Raw genomic sequence first — 16,309 nt, 5'->3', positions numbered from 1 at the left:
TCTAAGACTTCATCATTATCAAAAATTGTTCAATGTCCTTTTATTTTCCACTCCATCTTAAAAACTTCTAAATCATAACCTCTTAAAATTCTTGTTAACTCGTTCATTTCACACAATGTCATAACTTTTACAATCCAACCCCATTTCTCTGGTATTTTTTCATGCTTCCACAACTACGCATATAATGTCCTAGCGGCTGAAAGCATGCACCAAATTATAGTTCTATTTTCTTTTGGAAATTTTTCCATTTGTAATCCCGACAGAAAAGTCTCTGCGACTTTCTTAAATTCATATCCCAAGATCCTAGAAATTTCTTGTTGAATCATCCGCCAATACTTTTTTGCCCTTTCACAAGTCCACCGCATACGGTAGAAAGAAACTCCATGTTTTTTACATTTCCAACATCTGTCCGGCATCTTATTATTCATCTTTTGCCAATTTCTTAGGAGTCATATACCACCTGTACATCATCTTAAAACAATTTTCTTTAATACTCTGACACGTTGAGAGTTTCATAAAGTTCTTCCACAGATATCCCCAAGTTTCCATATATATTTCTTTATTTACATTAATTGCCCACTTAATCATTTGAGATGTCACTACTTCATTTTAAAAGTAACATATAGATTTTTGAAATTAATTTTTCATTGTCTCCAAGCAGAACTTTTCCCATTTCTGTTTGTTCTCATCTTATTCCTTCAGTTTTAACATCGCTTTCCACCAAACTTTTTATTTGTTGCGTTTGAAACAATCATATTTATTATTCAACTCTTCGGCAGTTTTCAATTCTATTTTACAGCTTTGTATTTTTAGTTTATACGACACCCTTTTTCCCTCTCCCATCTCCGCCGTTATCCTTATTACTTCCGCAGGCACTGAGGATAGAGAAATGTTACGACCGTTCCTTTGTCATAGATCGCTATTTGATCGTGTTTTGCGCGCTTCGGTTTTAATACAAAGGCACGCAAATCGGGGCCCTCGGCGGTAGTTTCTAAAGCATCCGCGCAATTCGATGTTTTGATTACGCGTGTCTTAGACGGTCGTTGTATATAATCGAATAAAATATAATACGCGATCGCGATGTATAACGTTAGACAACCTTGTTACTCTGACTTTTGACAACCCCGAGATAGGCCCCCTTCTGCGAATTCGGCTCAGCGGCCCGTCACCAATAGGGGAGTCGCCCATTGTTCAAACGCTCCAGCGGGTGCGGGGGGGTCGGCGCAGGATTCTCTTTAAATACGGGAAACCCGAGCGCCGTTCTGACGGCTCCGTACCACCATGGCGAATACACCTCTGTCTGTTTTTAATCCCGTGGCCCCCGGAGCACCCGTGAGGAGGAAAACTACAGCGAGGATTCAAAAACCTAGCACCGATTCTGACAAGGAGAATGTACAGCCGGTTCTTGCTAAACGCCTTTTTGCTTCCCCCGAGAAAATGAAAGATGGGGCAGAAACCTGTACACCGAAGCGGAGTAGATGTTTCCAGGATGGTGAGAGTTGTGACTCCGTGAATCCGTCACAACAAGATACATTTAAGGTGGGTAGAACAACATGGGAAAGATGTGTAAAAGGTTGTGTTGTTTCTGTTTAGACTCCTTTTCTCATTTTGTGTGTTTGTGATTTTTTTAGAAAATTTGTCTCGTGGACTTGTCCGGTGTTCAGACGTCGATTCAAACCGTCCTGCAAAAATACGTGGGAGTGTCCGATGAAGACGTTCCACCTGTGGACAAGCAAAAGTCACGTTCTGCGATGTACAAACTGATAACTGCCACCGCTTATTCTGTTCTCAATTATTGCTCCAACGATCTCTCTTATTCTATGTGTGACGGATGCATTTTAGATAGACCCGGACAGAATTCTCATGTATGTTTGACGTGGTCCTCTGCTTTTTACGATGAGAACTTAAGATATGTTTGTCGCAATCTGAATATGAGCCCCGTGTTGTATGTGATCACGGTTATTGCGTGTTTTCTTGATTGTTGCGGTATTAACAAGAATCATGTCATAACATTGGCCAACCTGGTGGAAGGCGTACGAACATCCCCGACCCCCTGTGAACAATTGAGAACGTTGTTTCAGAAATGCCACCGACCCTATGTGACACTTGTTGAGAAATTTCTGCATAATACATTTCAGAATGGCACATCTGTGAATACCTTTCTTTTCCCCCTTTTGTAAATAAATTTAAAAAACTTTCTGTAATAAATGTACATTTTATACATTCACATGTATAAAAATAAAAATGTATTTAGAAGCCGTTGAGTTTGTGCAAATTTTGATACTAAAAAATATTCGATATTAAAAAGATCACGTTGCATTTAGGGAGGTCGCTTTTGATCAGTAAGAGGGAGATTGACGCTGATACGTCGATAGACGTATGATTTTACCAATAACGCTGAAAATAACGTCTCTGCACCGAGAAAACTTAAAATAGACCGAGAGCTGTTTAAACACAAGTCCTAATACCGACAGCGTGTTTTCACGGGTTCCTTACTTTAAAAAATCAACACCGTGCACGCTCTTCCCCACATAATCCTGAACAGCTCTTTAAAAGTTCTTTAAAAGCCGGAGCAAGTCTTTTTCTGTAGCGGTTCCGTTCTTATGCCCCGGCTGAAGGCGGGGGCCGTCTCTTCTCTCAGCCGATACCGCCAACACAGAAAGTCCTTCTCCTGGTTTGTTTTAATAATGTATAATCATGCCAATTTTTGGCTAATGGTTTTTTGTAAAACACTTGGGGCAACAAAGAAACAAAGTATAAAAATACATTGAATAATCGGACACAGCCGGTTATTACATATAAGCTTTTTTTCTTTATTTTCACTTTACGGTGAAACACTCCCCTGTAAATATGACCTATTGAACAGGGTAGGAGTGACGGTGTAAAGGCTGTGGATCACAATCGTGGGAGGATAGGTTTCTTCGGCGTTTGCTTGGGCGGCCTATAACGCTGTTGCTCGTGTGTTACTTTGTAATATGTTTATTGCACCCCAACCTGATTCCGGCCTCCCCCATTCTCACCTTTTCCCATTATGCTCACCCTCGGCACCTTTGATTCGTAGCCATCTTTACAGAATATTACACCCGCTTTCCTATATAAAATCAGATAGACTCCCTCCGTTTCTTGCTCCGTTTGCCCCAGCTAATTTTAATCCGCCCAAGCAAACGCCGAAGAAACCTATCCTCCCACGATTGTGATCCACAGCCTTTACACCGTCACTCCTACCCTGTTCAATAGGTCATATTTACAGGGGAGTGTTTCACCGTAAAGTGAAAATAAAGAAAAAAAGCTTATATGTAATAACCGGCTGTGTCCGATTATTCAATGTATTTTTATACTTTGTTTCTTTGTTGCCCCAAGTGTTTTACAAAAAACCATTAGCCAAAAATTGGCATGATTATACATTATTAAAACAAACCAGGAGAAGGACTTTCTGTGTTGGCGGTATCGGCTGAGAGAAGAGACGGCCCCCGCCTTCAGCCGGGGCATAAGAACGGAACCGCTACAGAAAAAGACTTGCTCCGGCTTTTAAAGAACTTTTAAAGAGCTGTTCAGGATTATGTGGGGAAGAGCGTGCACGGTGTTGATTTTTTAAAGTAAGGAACCCGTGAAAACACGCTGTCGGTATTAGGACTTGTGTTTAAACAGCTCTCGGTCTATTTTAAGTTTTCTCGGTGCAGAGACGTTATTTTCAGCGTTATTGGTAAAATCATACGTCTATCGACGTATCAGCGTCAATCTCCCTCTTACTGATCAAAAGCGACCTCCCTAAATGCAACGTGATCTTTTTAATATCGAATATTTTTTAGTATCAAAATTTGCACAAACTCAACGGCTTCTAAATACATTTTTATTTTTATACATGTGAATGTATAAAATGTACATTTATTACAGAAAGTTTTTTAAATTTATTTACAAAAGGGGGAAAAGAAAGGTATTCACAGATGTGCCATTCTGAAATGTATTATGCAGAAATTTCTCAACAAGTGTCACATAGGGTCGGTGGCATTTCTGAAACAACGTTCTCAATTGTTCACAGGGGGTCGGGGATGTTCGTACGCCTTCCACCAGGTTGGCCAATGTTATGACATGATTCTTGTTAATACCGCAACAATCAAGAAAACACGCAATAACCGTGATCACATACAACACGGGGCTCATATTCAGATTGCGACAAACATATCTTAAGTTCTCATCGTAAAAAGCAGAGGACCACGTCAAACATACATGAGAATTCTGTCCGGGTCTATCTAAAATGCATCCGTCACACATAGAATAAGAGAGATCGTTGGAGCAATAATTGAGAACAGAATAAGCGGTGGCAGTTATCAGTTTGTACATCGCAGAACGTGACTTTTGCTTGTCCACAGGTGGAACGTCTTCATCGGACACTCCCACGTATTTTTGCAGGACGGTTTGAATCGACGTCTGAACACCGGACAAGTCCACGAGACAAATTTTCTAAAAAAATCACAAACACACAAAATGAGAAAAGGAGTCTAAACAGAAACAACACAACCTTTTACACATCTTTCCCATGTTGTTCTACCCACCTTAAATGTATCTTGTTGTGACGGATTCACGGAGTCACAACTCTCACCATCCTGGAAACATCTACTCCGCTTCGGTGTACAGGTTTCTGCCCCATCTTTCATTTTCTCGGGGGAAGCAAAAAGGCGTTTAGCAAGAACCGGCTGTACATTCTCCTTGTCAGAATCGGTGCTAGGTTTTTGAATCCTCGCTGTAGTTTTCCTCCTCACGGGTGCTCCGGGGGCCACGGGATTAAAAACAGACAGAGGTGTATTCGCCATGGTGGTACGGAGCCGTCAGAACGGCGCTCGGGTTTCCCGTATTTAAAGAGAATCCTGCGCCGACCCCCCCGCACCCGCTGGAGCGTTTGAACAATGGGCGACTCCCCTATTGGTGACGGGCCGCTGAGCCGAATTCGCAGAAGGGGGCCTATCTCGGGGTTGTCAAAAGTCAGAGTAACAAGGTTGTCTAACGTTATACATCGCGATCGCGTATTATATTTTATTCGATTATATACAACGACCGTCTAAGACACGCGTAATCAAAACATCGAATTGCGCGGATGCTTTAGAAACTACCGCCGAGGGCCCCGATTTGCGTGCCTTTGTATTAAAACCGAAGCGCGCAAAACACGATCAAATAGCGATCTATGACAAAGGAACGGTCGTAACATTTCTCTATCCTCAGTGCCTGCGGAAGTAATAAGGATAACGGCGGAGATGGGAGAGGGAAAAAGGGTGTCGTATAAACTAAAAATACAAAGCTGTAAAATAGAATTGAAAACTGCCGAAGAGTTGAATAATAAATATGATTGTTTCAAACGCAACAAATAAAAAGTTTGGTAGAAAGCGATGTTAAAACTGAAGGAATAAGATGAGAACAAACAGAAATGGGAAAAGTTCTGCTTGGAGACAATGAAAAATTAATTTCAAAAATCTATATGTTACTTTTAAAATGAAGTAGTGACATCTCAAATGATTAAGTGGGCAATTAATGTAAATAAAGAAATATATATGGAAACTTGGGGATATCTGTGGAAGAACTTTATGAAACTCTCAACGTGTCAGAGTATTAAAGAAAATTGTTTTAAGATGATGTACAGGTGGTATATGACTCCTAAGAAATTGGCAAAAGATGAATAATAAGATGCCGGACAGATGTTGGAAATGTAAAAAACATGGAGTTTCTTTCTACCGTATGCGGTGGACTTGTGAAAGGGCAAAAAAGTATTGGCGGATGATTCAACAAGAAATTTCTAGGATCTTGGGATATGAATTTAAGAAAGTCGCAGAGACTTTTCTGTCGGGATTACAAATGGAAAAATTTCCAAAAGAAAATAGAACTATAATTTGGTGCATGCTTTCAGCCGCTAGGACATTATATGCGTAGTTGTGGAAGCATGAAAAAATACCAGAGAAATGGGGTTGGATTGTAAAAGTTATGACATTGTGTGAAATGAACGAGTTAACAAGAATTTTAAGAGGTTATGATTTAGAAGTTTTTAAGATGGAGTGGAAAATAAAAGGACATTGAACAATTTTTGATAATGATGAAGTCTTAGAAAAAAAAGAAGAATGTTAATTTTCATTTTTTATTAGTTAAGGGTACCTTTAAACATTAGTATTTTAAGTAAATAACACCGGCGGGGGTCAAGTAACGGGGGAGGGATGGCTAGAAAGTAATATGTGGGATAGTTAAAAGAAGTTATTAATGATGCAGGACATATAATTTGTTACCAAATAAAATTGTTTTAACCGTGAAACTCAGGTCGTTAGCAGAGGTTAGAACCGCTGTGCTGCGGCTTTACCACTCTGCACCACTGGGGCTCTTATTTCTCTAATTATCCGTATGTAAATGTTTCATGGGAAGCCTGAATATAACCGACTAGCCCAATTTTGTCAGAGCTTGGACGTCAGTAGGGTTAGCCGTGTAACAGTAGCCTCTGCGGTCTCTTACAACTGTCCAGCCTCCACATTTCATTGAAACCATTGTGGTGTAGTGCTTAGTTTTTACATCCTGTTTCCCTCCCTAATCATGATACCAAGCAGCTTATCAATTGTTTTTCTCCTTTTCCATTTTATCTTCGCAACAGCAACCTTGTGAGGTAGGCTAAGGCAAGAGAGCGTGATAGGCTCAAAGTCACCAGCAATCTTGCGTGGCAGAGTCAGGATTTGAACTTGATGGTTCCGGATCCTAGTGTGGTCCTCTAATGCCTATCCTAGTTGAGAACATTGTTCTTACATTTCAGTCTCAGCAAAAAAAACAAAAACAAAAAAGGGGGGGCTACAGTAAAGTAAGTAAAATACTCCGCTGGCTCTAGCGGGTTAAGTGCTAAACAAGAACCTAGGAGACTCGTGTTCAAATGCAACTCACTGGGTGATATTGGCAAAGATGAATAATAAGATGCCAGACCGGTGTTGGAAATGTAAAAAAAAAAAACATGAAGGTTCTTTCTACCGTATGTGGTGGGTTTGTGAAAGGGCAAAAAAAAAGTATTGGCGGATGATTCAACAAGAAATTTCTAGGATCTCGGGATATGAATTTAAGAAAGTTGCAGAGACTTTCCTGTTGGGATTACAAATGGAAAAAAAAAAATCCAAAAGAAGATAGAACTATAATTTGATACTTGCTTTCAGCTGCTAGGACATAATATGCGTAGTTGTGGAAGCAAGAAAAAATACCAGAGAAATGGGGTAGGATTGTAAAAGTTATGACACATGGTGAAATGGGCAAGTTAACATGAACCTTAAGAGACTATGATTTAGAAGTAATTAAGATGGAGTGGAAAAAGTTAGGACGTTGTATGCGCGGTTGTGGAAGCAAGAAAAAATACCAGAAAAATGGGATTGGGTTTTAAAAGTTATGACACTGGGGTGAAATGGGCAAGTTAACATGAACCTTAAGAGACTATGATTTAGAAGTAATTAAGATGAAGTGGAAAAAGTTCAGAAGATACGTAGAAAAAGAGTGGAAAATAAAAGGACATTGGACAATTTTTGATAATGACTAAGTACAAGGGGGAGGAGGATATTAATTTTGGTTCTTATTAATTAAGGGTACCTTTAATATTAAGATTTTAAGTATATAACACCGGCGGGTGTCAAGTAACGGGGGAGGAGTGGGTAGAAAGTAATATATGGGATAGATAAAAAGTAATTATTAATGATGTAAGAAATTGAAATTTATTGCCATATGTTACTAATAAGACTGTTTGAAACAAAAACATTTTTCCACCCTCAGATCACAATCGTGCCAGGTTTTTTTGTTTTGGTTTTTTTAATCTTAAGAACATAAGAACATAAGAGAAGCCATGTTGGATCAGGCCAACGGCCCATCAAGTCCAACACTCTGTGTCACACAGTGGCAAAAAAATTTATATACACACATACACTGTGGCTAATAGCCACCGATGGACCCGTGCTCCATATTTCTATCTAAACCCCTCTTGAAGGTGGCCATACTTGTGGCCGCCACCACCTCCTGTGGCAGTGAATTCCACCTACTCTTCACCTACATGGCTTCTGCAAAGGGAAGTCCTGCCTCACCAACCTTTTAGAGTTCATTGAGAAAGACTCGCCAGAGATTCCTGAGTAAACTTAGCAGTCATGGGATAAGAGGATGGGTTCTCTTTCTGATTAAAAAACTGGTTCAATGACTGTTAGTAAAGAGTGGGGATCTGTGGACAATTCTCACAATGTAGGGAAGTATGCTACGGGGTCCGATAAGGATTGGTACGGGGGCAAGACTATTTCATTTATTCATAAATGATTAGGAACTAAGGGGTGATGTGCTGGTAAGTGTAAGGTGATGGCATAGTGGGTCAAAAAAAATCCCCACTTCACGTATAAGCTAATAGGGATAGAACTTGCTGTGACTGAGAGGGGGGAAAATCCCAAGTGTGTTGTGGATAGTTTGGTGAAAGTGTCAACCCTGTGTGCTGCAGCGGTGAAAAAGGCAAAGTCTGTGGTAGGTATTCTTGGGAACGGGATTGAGAATAAAACAGCCTATATTGTAATGCCCCCATATAGATCTATATCGCAGCCTTGTTTGGAATAGTGTGTACAATTCTGGTCACCGTATCTCCAAAAGGACATTGCAGAGCTAGAAAAAGTACAGAGAAGGGCAGCAAAGTTGATTGGGGGGGGGGGGGGGTTGGGGGGGGGGGAGCACCTTCTCTATGAGGAAAGGCTGATGAGTGACTTTTCAGTTTAGAAAAGCGATGGCTATGTTAGGGGAGGGGGAGGGTGTGGGGTCAAGATAGAGGTTTATAAAATTATGCAAGGGGTGGAGAGAGTTGACAAACAGAACTTTTCCCCCCTTTCAAAATACTAGAACTCAATACAACGAGGCTGATAGCATATTCAGGGTGGACAAAAGGAAATACTATTTTACACAGAGAGTGATTAAAATGTGGAATTCGCTCCTCTCTCTGCACCCTTGGTTCATCAAGGAGATCAGTTCCTAGGCTGCCCGTGACCCACAACCCCCTCTTCTCCCTAAAGCAGCAACGATAAGCTCTTCTTTTTCTTATAGAATCCTAGGCAACCTCCTACTGCCGGGGCCCTGTTCATTGCTCAAGTAACCCCCCAGACAGCTCCTTGGAGTGCTAACAGGTGGAGGATGCTGACGATGGAAAAAAGTTGTATTGTGTGCCAAGATATTAAGTGAGCTGCATGGCTCAGAACTAAGCCCCAGATCTTCTGATGTTAAGAGTTCCATCAAAAGCAAATGAATGCCTACTTGAATACAATTAAAGGCTCAGATCCTGATCTTGGTGGAACCATATCAAAAATCACCAAAGTTGGCAGTAAATATTTGTGTTGTCAACAATACTTGGGGAACATGGGGTGAATGCACATTTAACAGGGCATGTAGAACTAAAATCATTTAAAACACTGCTTACTGTTGCTTGTTTTTATTTAAAATTTTATTTTATCTACATATTGGACACAGTCAGAGTATATCCACAAAAAAACCAATGGGGCATTCTGTAACCTGTGTGTTTCTATACATGTCAGAAAATCCTATCTTTGTTTATATTTAAAATAACCTAAATTGTATATCTCTGTCCTGCTTTTGCATTTTTCTTAAGTCTACATTTTTCTGCACTTCACAGCCATAAAACCCCTTGACCTCTTAGGACCATTTTTGGGGGTCAAACACTATTCTCACAATTAGCCCATACATAAATTTGATGGAAAAGCTATTTTAAATCACAGACCATAAGAACAGGAAATTTATTGCGTGAGAACCTAATTTCATCTGTTTATTTTGTCCAGGTCTAAACTGTGTCAGCATTAAATAATTTGCTAAGATTCTTGCTCTCTCTCACAGGGTGAATATCCTCCCACGTCTGCGAGATATACATTTCAGCACTTGACCTTTTAAGGTCAAATACTTTTGTCTCACTCTGAGAACAGGCACTGAAGATGATAGAAAAATGTTAGGATTTAATGTGTAAGAAAATGCTATATGTTTACAATTAATGTATTAGAATAGGCATCTAAAATGCTGTTAGGTGGCTAGGTAAATGTTAGGATTTAATGTGTAAGAAAATGCTGGGATGGTTACAATTAATGTATTAGAAGGGGCAGCAAAAAAGTACAATCCCACTACGTCAGGCATTCATTTGTGGGTGAGGAGGTGGGGGCTGGTGTGGGGGCGGGGCACCTGTCACTTTGGAATGTGGTTTGATGAGGAAAGGGATGTACTTTATTCTTCTCCCCACTCCTTCACATGCACCTGCTTGAAGGACCTTGGTCAGTCATGACTCTGTGAGAAGCTGTTCTGCTCAAGTGCAGCTTCTGGGAGAGCTCTCTCAGTCCCACTTACCTCACAGGATGTCTGTTGTGGAGAGGGGAAAGGAAAGGAGATTGTAAGCTGCTCTGAGGCTCCTTCAGATAGTGAAGGGTGGGGTATAAATCTAATGTCTTCTTCTTCTCATGTTTTTACTGGAAGTATGTACAGGTGATGAAAGGTGACTCTAGGAATTAATGAAAACAGGGTAAAACCATAGTTTTCAGTGATTCCTAGAGCTACCTTTCATAACTTCCTGTATAAACTTCTAGTAGGTACATGAGGCTGCTTTTTCCATAACTGTTCTCCCACCGCAGAGCAACGGAGAGCAGCAGGACCTGGAGGGGGTGAGATGAAACGATGACAGATTCCTTCCAAGAACCTTTTGAGGAAGAACCTACAGTTTTAAGGAAGTGAAGCGACAGCTGCATTGAGAGCAATGAGAAGAAACCAATCACCAGGAGTAGGTGGGATATCAATAGAGATTTCTCCCCACCCCCCCCCACAAAAAAATACAAGAACACAAGGACATCCAGCGAAACTGTTGGGCAGTAGATTCAGGACATACAAAAGATAATTCTGCTTTACACAAAGAGTGATTTAAAATATGGAATTCTCTGCCAAAGATGTAGGCCACAGGAATGAACAGCTTTAAAGGGGATTAGATTCATTAAAGATAAGTCTATCAGTAGCTACTAGCAATGGTGACTGATGAGAACTTCCAAATTCAGAGGCACTCTGAGTCCTAGATTCAGGAGGCAATATCCGGAGAAGACCTTGACCTCTATGTCATTTTGTTGATACTCCAGAGGAGCTGGCTGGCCACTGTGTGAGACACAAGGCTGGTCTAGATGGACCACTGGTCTGATCCAGCAGGGCTCTTTTATATATTCTTTGTATCTGTGTTTTTATCTGTTACCTCTGGTATTCTGGTCATGGACTGTAGTGAACTTTCTGATTGATGTTCTTATGAAGATTCCAGGAAATCTCCAGTTCCCACCTGGAAATTGGCAATAAATTATGTGCTGGCACTGCTTAATACTTGAATAGGAGACCACCAAGGAAGCCAACCAATGGCAAACAAACTCTGTGTATCTCTTGTCTAGAAAATCCTTACAGTGGCTTGATGGCACTTTATACCCAAATACGAAACCATTTGTCTCCTTAGAATGAATTATATGAATTGATAATGCCAGGCAGGAAGTTTTCTTCATAACAGAGGCCAACTTGCTAATGCAACAGAAGCCATATGGGACAGACTGTTGGGTTGTGGGAATTCTGTTGCCTCTTCCAATGCGGGTTTGGGGGGAGGGGGGAGAGAGAGAGAGGAAGCCCTTCCAGTTGTGGTCGGGAATATGCTTTTATGCCGGCAGAATGTGAGCTTAATTGACACGTGTGTATGAATATATGTATGTGGGTGTCCAGCCGTTTGCACGCCTGTTCCTTTCCTTTGTGGAAAGAAAAAGGCCCCAGAGCTCATCAAAATTGCATCCTGGATCGAAACAGCCTACCACTAACAATGGCATTAAATTGAAAAACATTCAATGGGTCCACTGGATTTGCCCCTAATTTATACTTTTGTGGAAGCCGTTGTTTATACTCACATGCTTTGGTTACAAATACAATATTAACAGCTGTTTCATTGTTCCATGCTCAGATTCTACTTTTTTGCCTTTGGTTTTTAATGAATCAACTGTCACAAAAGATGTGCACACACGCACACACACACACACAGGCAATCTTTTGTTCAAGCAGTTTAATTTTTTTCCTCTCCTACAAACATCCTAAATGAATCTGGCCATCCCCTGAATAGGCGGCAACGTGTTTCCGACGCCATTTGCCTCAAAATTGTTGCTTTGCTTCTTCCCTTCTTGACAGCCCAAAAGTACCTTGGGCAAAAAAAAAGGGGGGGGGGAGAGTCTGTTGTTAGAAGAGTGAGAGCTCTGAAATGTGTGTTTGCATAAATTCATAATTAAATACTCTGGTGTGAAGGAGAAAGGGAAAGAAGGTTTCCCTCACTGGTTTCTTTGCTGGAAATGAGCCGCTTCTCTCTCAGCGTTGAGGGCATGGAACTATTGTTGGAGTGGGGGCGGGGGCGAAGGGAATGCGCTTCGTTTTGTGAGGGAACATAATGATAATCATGCTCTTGTTCGACAAGTACAGGACGTTTTTTTCTGAGGAGAGCTGAGGGAACGTAGCATCCTGAAGAACTGGAGATGGGGTGGAATTAATAATTCAGGCCTTTTGTAGCCTAACACGTCTTATGGCACACTGCCAGCCTCCAATCCATATGAGTGCAATGGAGGGCTGCTAGGCTGTGCCTTCAAAATGGTGGGAGGGTTTGGTGGAGGGGACACGGGAGGCAATGTTGGCTGTGTCTCTAGGTCAAAGAAAGCATAGAGCCTCTGGTGATTCCTAGAGCTACCCTGTTACTTCTAGGTTTTCTCTGGAAGTGATGTCATTTAAAAAAATCATGCCTTTGCCGGAAGGGGCAGCTAGGGCTGGTGGGGAGAGGCATCTTGCCATAGCAGACCTAGTGGGATCTGTATCAATCCTAGTGGAATGTGTGTTGGTCCTAAGGTTGCCAACCTCCAGGTACTGGCTGAAGATAGAATCATAGAGTTGGAAGGGATCTCTAGGGTCATCTAGTCCAACCCCCTGCACAATACAGGAAACCCCCAGATACCTCTCTCTAAATTTACAGGATCCTCATTGCTGTGATGCTGATGGCCATCTAGCTTCTTTTTAAAAACCTCCAAGGAAGGAGAGCCCACCACCTCCTGAGGAAGCCTGTTCCACTGAGGAACTGCTCTAACGGTCAGGAAGTTCTTCCTAATGTTGAGTCGGAAACCCTTTTGATTTAATTTCAACCCATTGGTTCTGGTCCCACCTTCTGGGGCCACAGAAAACAATTTCACACCATCCTCTAGATGACAGCCCTTCAAGTACTTAAAGATGGTGATCATATCACCTCTCCGCCGCCTCATCTCCAGGCTAAACATGCCCAGCTCTTTCAACCTTTCTTCAAAGGATTTGGTCTCCAGACCCCTCACCATCATCATCGCCCTCCTCTGGACCCGTTCGAGCTTGTCTATATCCTTCTTAAAATGTGGTGCCCAAACCTGAACACAGTACTCCAGATGAGGTCTTACCAGAGCAGAGTAAAGCAATACCATCACTTCAGATCTCGTATTTCAACTGATTTCCAGGTGACAGAGATCAGCTTCCCTATAGAAAATGGCTGGTTTCGACAGTGGCCTCTGTGGAATTATACCCTGCTGAAGTCCCTCCCCCAAGTCTCCATGAATTTCCCAACCCTGCACTGGCAACTCTAGCAGGTCCTGATGTGGTAGCTTACAGGTGGAGAGAACAGCTGGCCAACTGTTTGCTGTACTGCAGTGTACAGCTTCAGAGGTCTGGAGGGCAGTACAGCGGCTACTATCTCAGTTAATGAAGAGCTAATTGGGTCCCATCTGGTCCTATCAAGCTGCCCCCTCTGCTCTGCCTCCTCATGATGTATGTGCAGAACATTTTTTTTAAAAAAAAACCCACTTCTGCACCTGACTTGCCTCCTGCCCATTTGTTCCAGCCGCTAAGGTGGCTATTTGGACTGATCCAGCAAAACACTTCTTATGTTTGTAAGCCTGTGTAACTTGAAAACTTGTGTGAGTCAGTGTGGTATAGTGGTTAAGAGTGGCAGACTCCAGCCTGGAGAACTGGGTTTGTCCCCCCCAGTCCTCCTCCCCCATGAAGCCTGCTGGATGACTTTGAGCAAGTCACAGTTCTCTCAATTCCGTCTCAGCCACATCTGCCTCACAAGGTGCCTGTCATGGGGAGAGGAAGAGAATGGGATTGTAAACCACTTTGAGACTCTTTCGGGTAGAGAAAAGTGGGGTATAAAAACCAACTCTTCCTCTTCTTCTTGCCAGCAGAATTGAGTCTAATAATTTATATGATCTATTTTGTACTCATTGCAATGTAATATGTATATTAACAAGGCTCAGGTACACGCATGAACACATGAAGCGGCCTAAACCAAATCAGACCACTGAGGCATGGCTCCTCTAAAGGTAGGGTTGTTAACCTTCAGGTGGGGTCTGAAGATCTCTTAATATTACAGTTGATCTCCAGGCAATAGACAACAACAACAAAATTTTATTTATATCCCGCCCTCCCCGCCGGGGCAGGCTCAGGGCGGCTAACAACACAATTCAAGTTTAGCTATACAGATAGATAGATCAATAGAGATCAGTTTCCCTGGACAAATAGAAGAAAAAGAAGAGGAGGAGGAGGAGGAGGAGGAGGAGGAGGAGGAGGAGATAGGATGTATACCTCACTCTTCACTACCCAAAGGAGTCTCAGAGAGGCTTACAATCTTCTTTCCCTTCCCCTCGCCACAACAGACACTCTGTGGGGCTGAGAGAGCTCTGACAGAAACGGCTTGTTGTATGTGCAATTCAGTATAATGATGTTGAATGCTAGTTCCTGCCTGGCTCATAGGAACCTTTAGGACTGTGGTTGGGGACACTGTAACAATGGGGAGCAGGATTCGACTCTTCATCTACCTGGACCAATAGCAAGCCCCCTGCTGGTTCAAATGGTCCAATGATGATCTAGAGCGAGAACCTGAGTTGTATATAGTCGGCTGCATTGGCCCAGTTCTCCGTTCTTAGTTTGCTAGTTACAATGCTGTAATAAAGAGCTATTACCTGCTGCAACTGAGTTCCTCATGCATTGAACCCAGTATTTTTCACCAGGACCAGATCTACATGTTTTTTGAGGGGGGATAAAATTAAAAAATGACGCCCCATAATGGGCCAATTTGTCATGGTCCCATAGAAAACAATGGGCTCCATACTCAATTTGGCGCCCCCCCCTCCGTCAGCGCCCGGGGCAAGCATCCCCCCCTCTGCCCCCCTAGATCCGGCCCTGTTTTTCACTCGCCTTGAGCAGAACAGCCTTGAGAGAGTTACAAATGACCCAAGGTCACTCTAGCAGTTGCATGTGGAGGAGTGGGGCATCAAACCTGGTTCTCCCAGATAAGACACTATGACTCCAGGCACTGGAGCCTGCTGAAGTCCCTCCCCTTCCCAAACCCTATCCTCTCCAGACTTCACCCTCAAATCTCCAGGTATTTTCCCACCCAGAGTTGGTAACCCTACCTAAAGATGTCCCAGAACCATGGAGCCTCATGGGAAAAAAAAAAAAAGAATCTTAAATTTCAGGGATATGATCTTTGGATCACAGTAGTTTTTTTGTAGCAGGAACTCCTTTGCATATTAGGCCACACACCCCTGATGTAGCCAGTCCTCCTGGAGCTTACAGTAGGCCCTGCACTAAGAGCCCTGTAAGCTCCAGGAAGATTGGCTACATCAGGGATGTGTGGCCTAATATGCAAAGCAGCTCCTGCTACAGAAAAAGCCCTGGTTTGTAGTCTGAAGCAGTGGCTTTTCTATACAGCTGTGATCCTCCTGGACGAGGTAAAGCTCCAAAAGACTCCGAGGATTTCCTTAATCCGTCGCACGTCGCCCTGGCCGCTTCCAGCCACATCATCAGCAATTCGACTTTGAATTTCGAACCCGGTTTCAGCCGAGGCTTCGAGGGGGTGATGTGCAGCAGATAAACAAGGCAGGATGGAATTACAATTTCAAATTACCGGCCCACCCGTTACCAAGAGCAAAGGTGGCCTCGTCTAACCCCTTCATGAAACGTTGTCCTCCCCCCCCCCCCCCCCCGTTGCAGGCAACATCAGAGAGCCCAGGGAAAATTCCAGGAGCAAACACGGTGCTAATGGCATTAATTTTCACCATGAAGAGGAGCGAGCAAAGGCAGGCGGGGAAAAGCTGTCACATGTCAATCACATTAAGCGTAGGAAGCATATCCGGAATTTTTAATACGATGTGAAGATCTGGTCTTCATAGCCTGTTAATTATGTAGCCAACAAGCCAACGGTCCGGTGACTGTCTCCATTGTTGAAATGGGC

This window comes from Heteronotia binoei, chromosome 21, assembly GCF_032191835.1.
Source record: "Heteronotia binoei isolate CCM8104 ecotype False Entrance Well chromosome 21, APGP_CSIRO_Hbin_v1, whole genome shotgun sequence".
NCBI classification, from domain to species: Eukaryota; Metazoa; Chordata; class Lepidosauria; order Squamata; family Gekkonidae; genus Heteronotia; species Heteronotia binoei.
Note: the sequence above shows the minus strand (reverse complement) of the source record.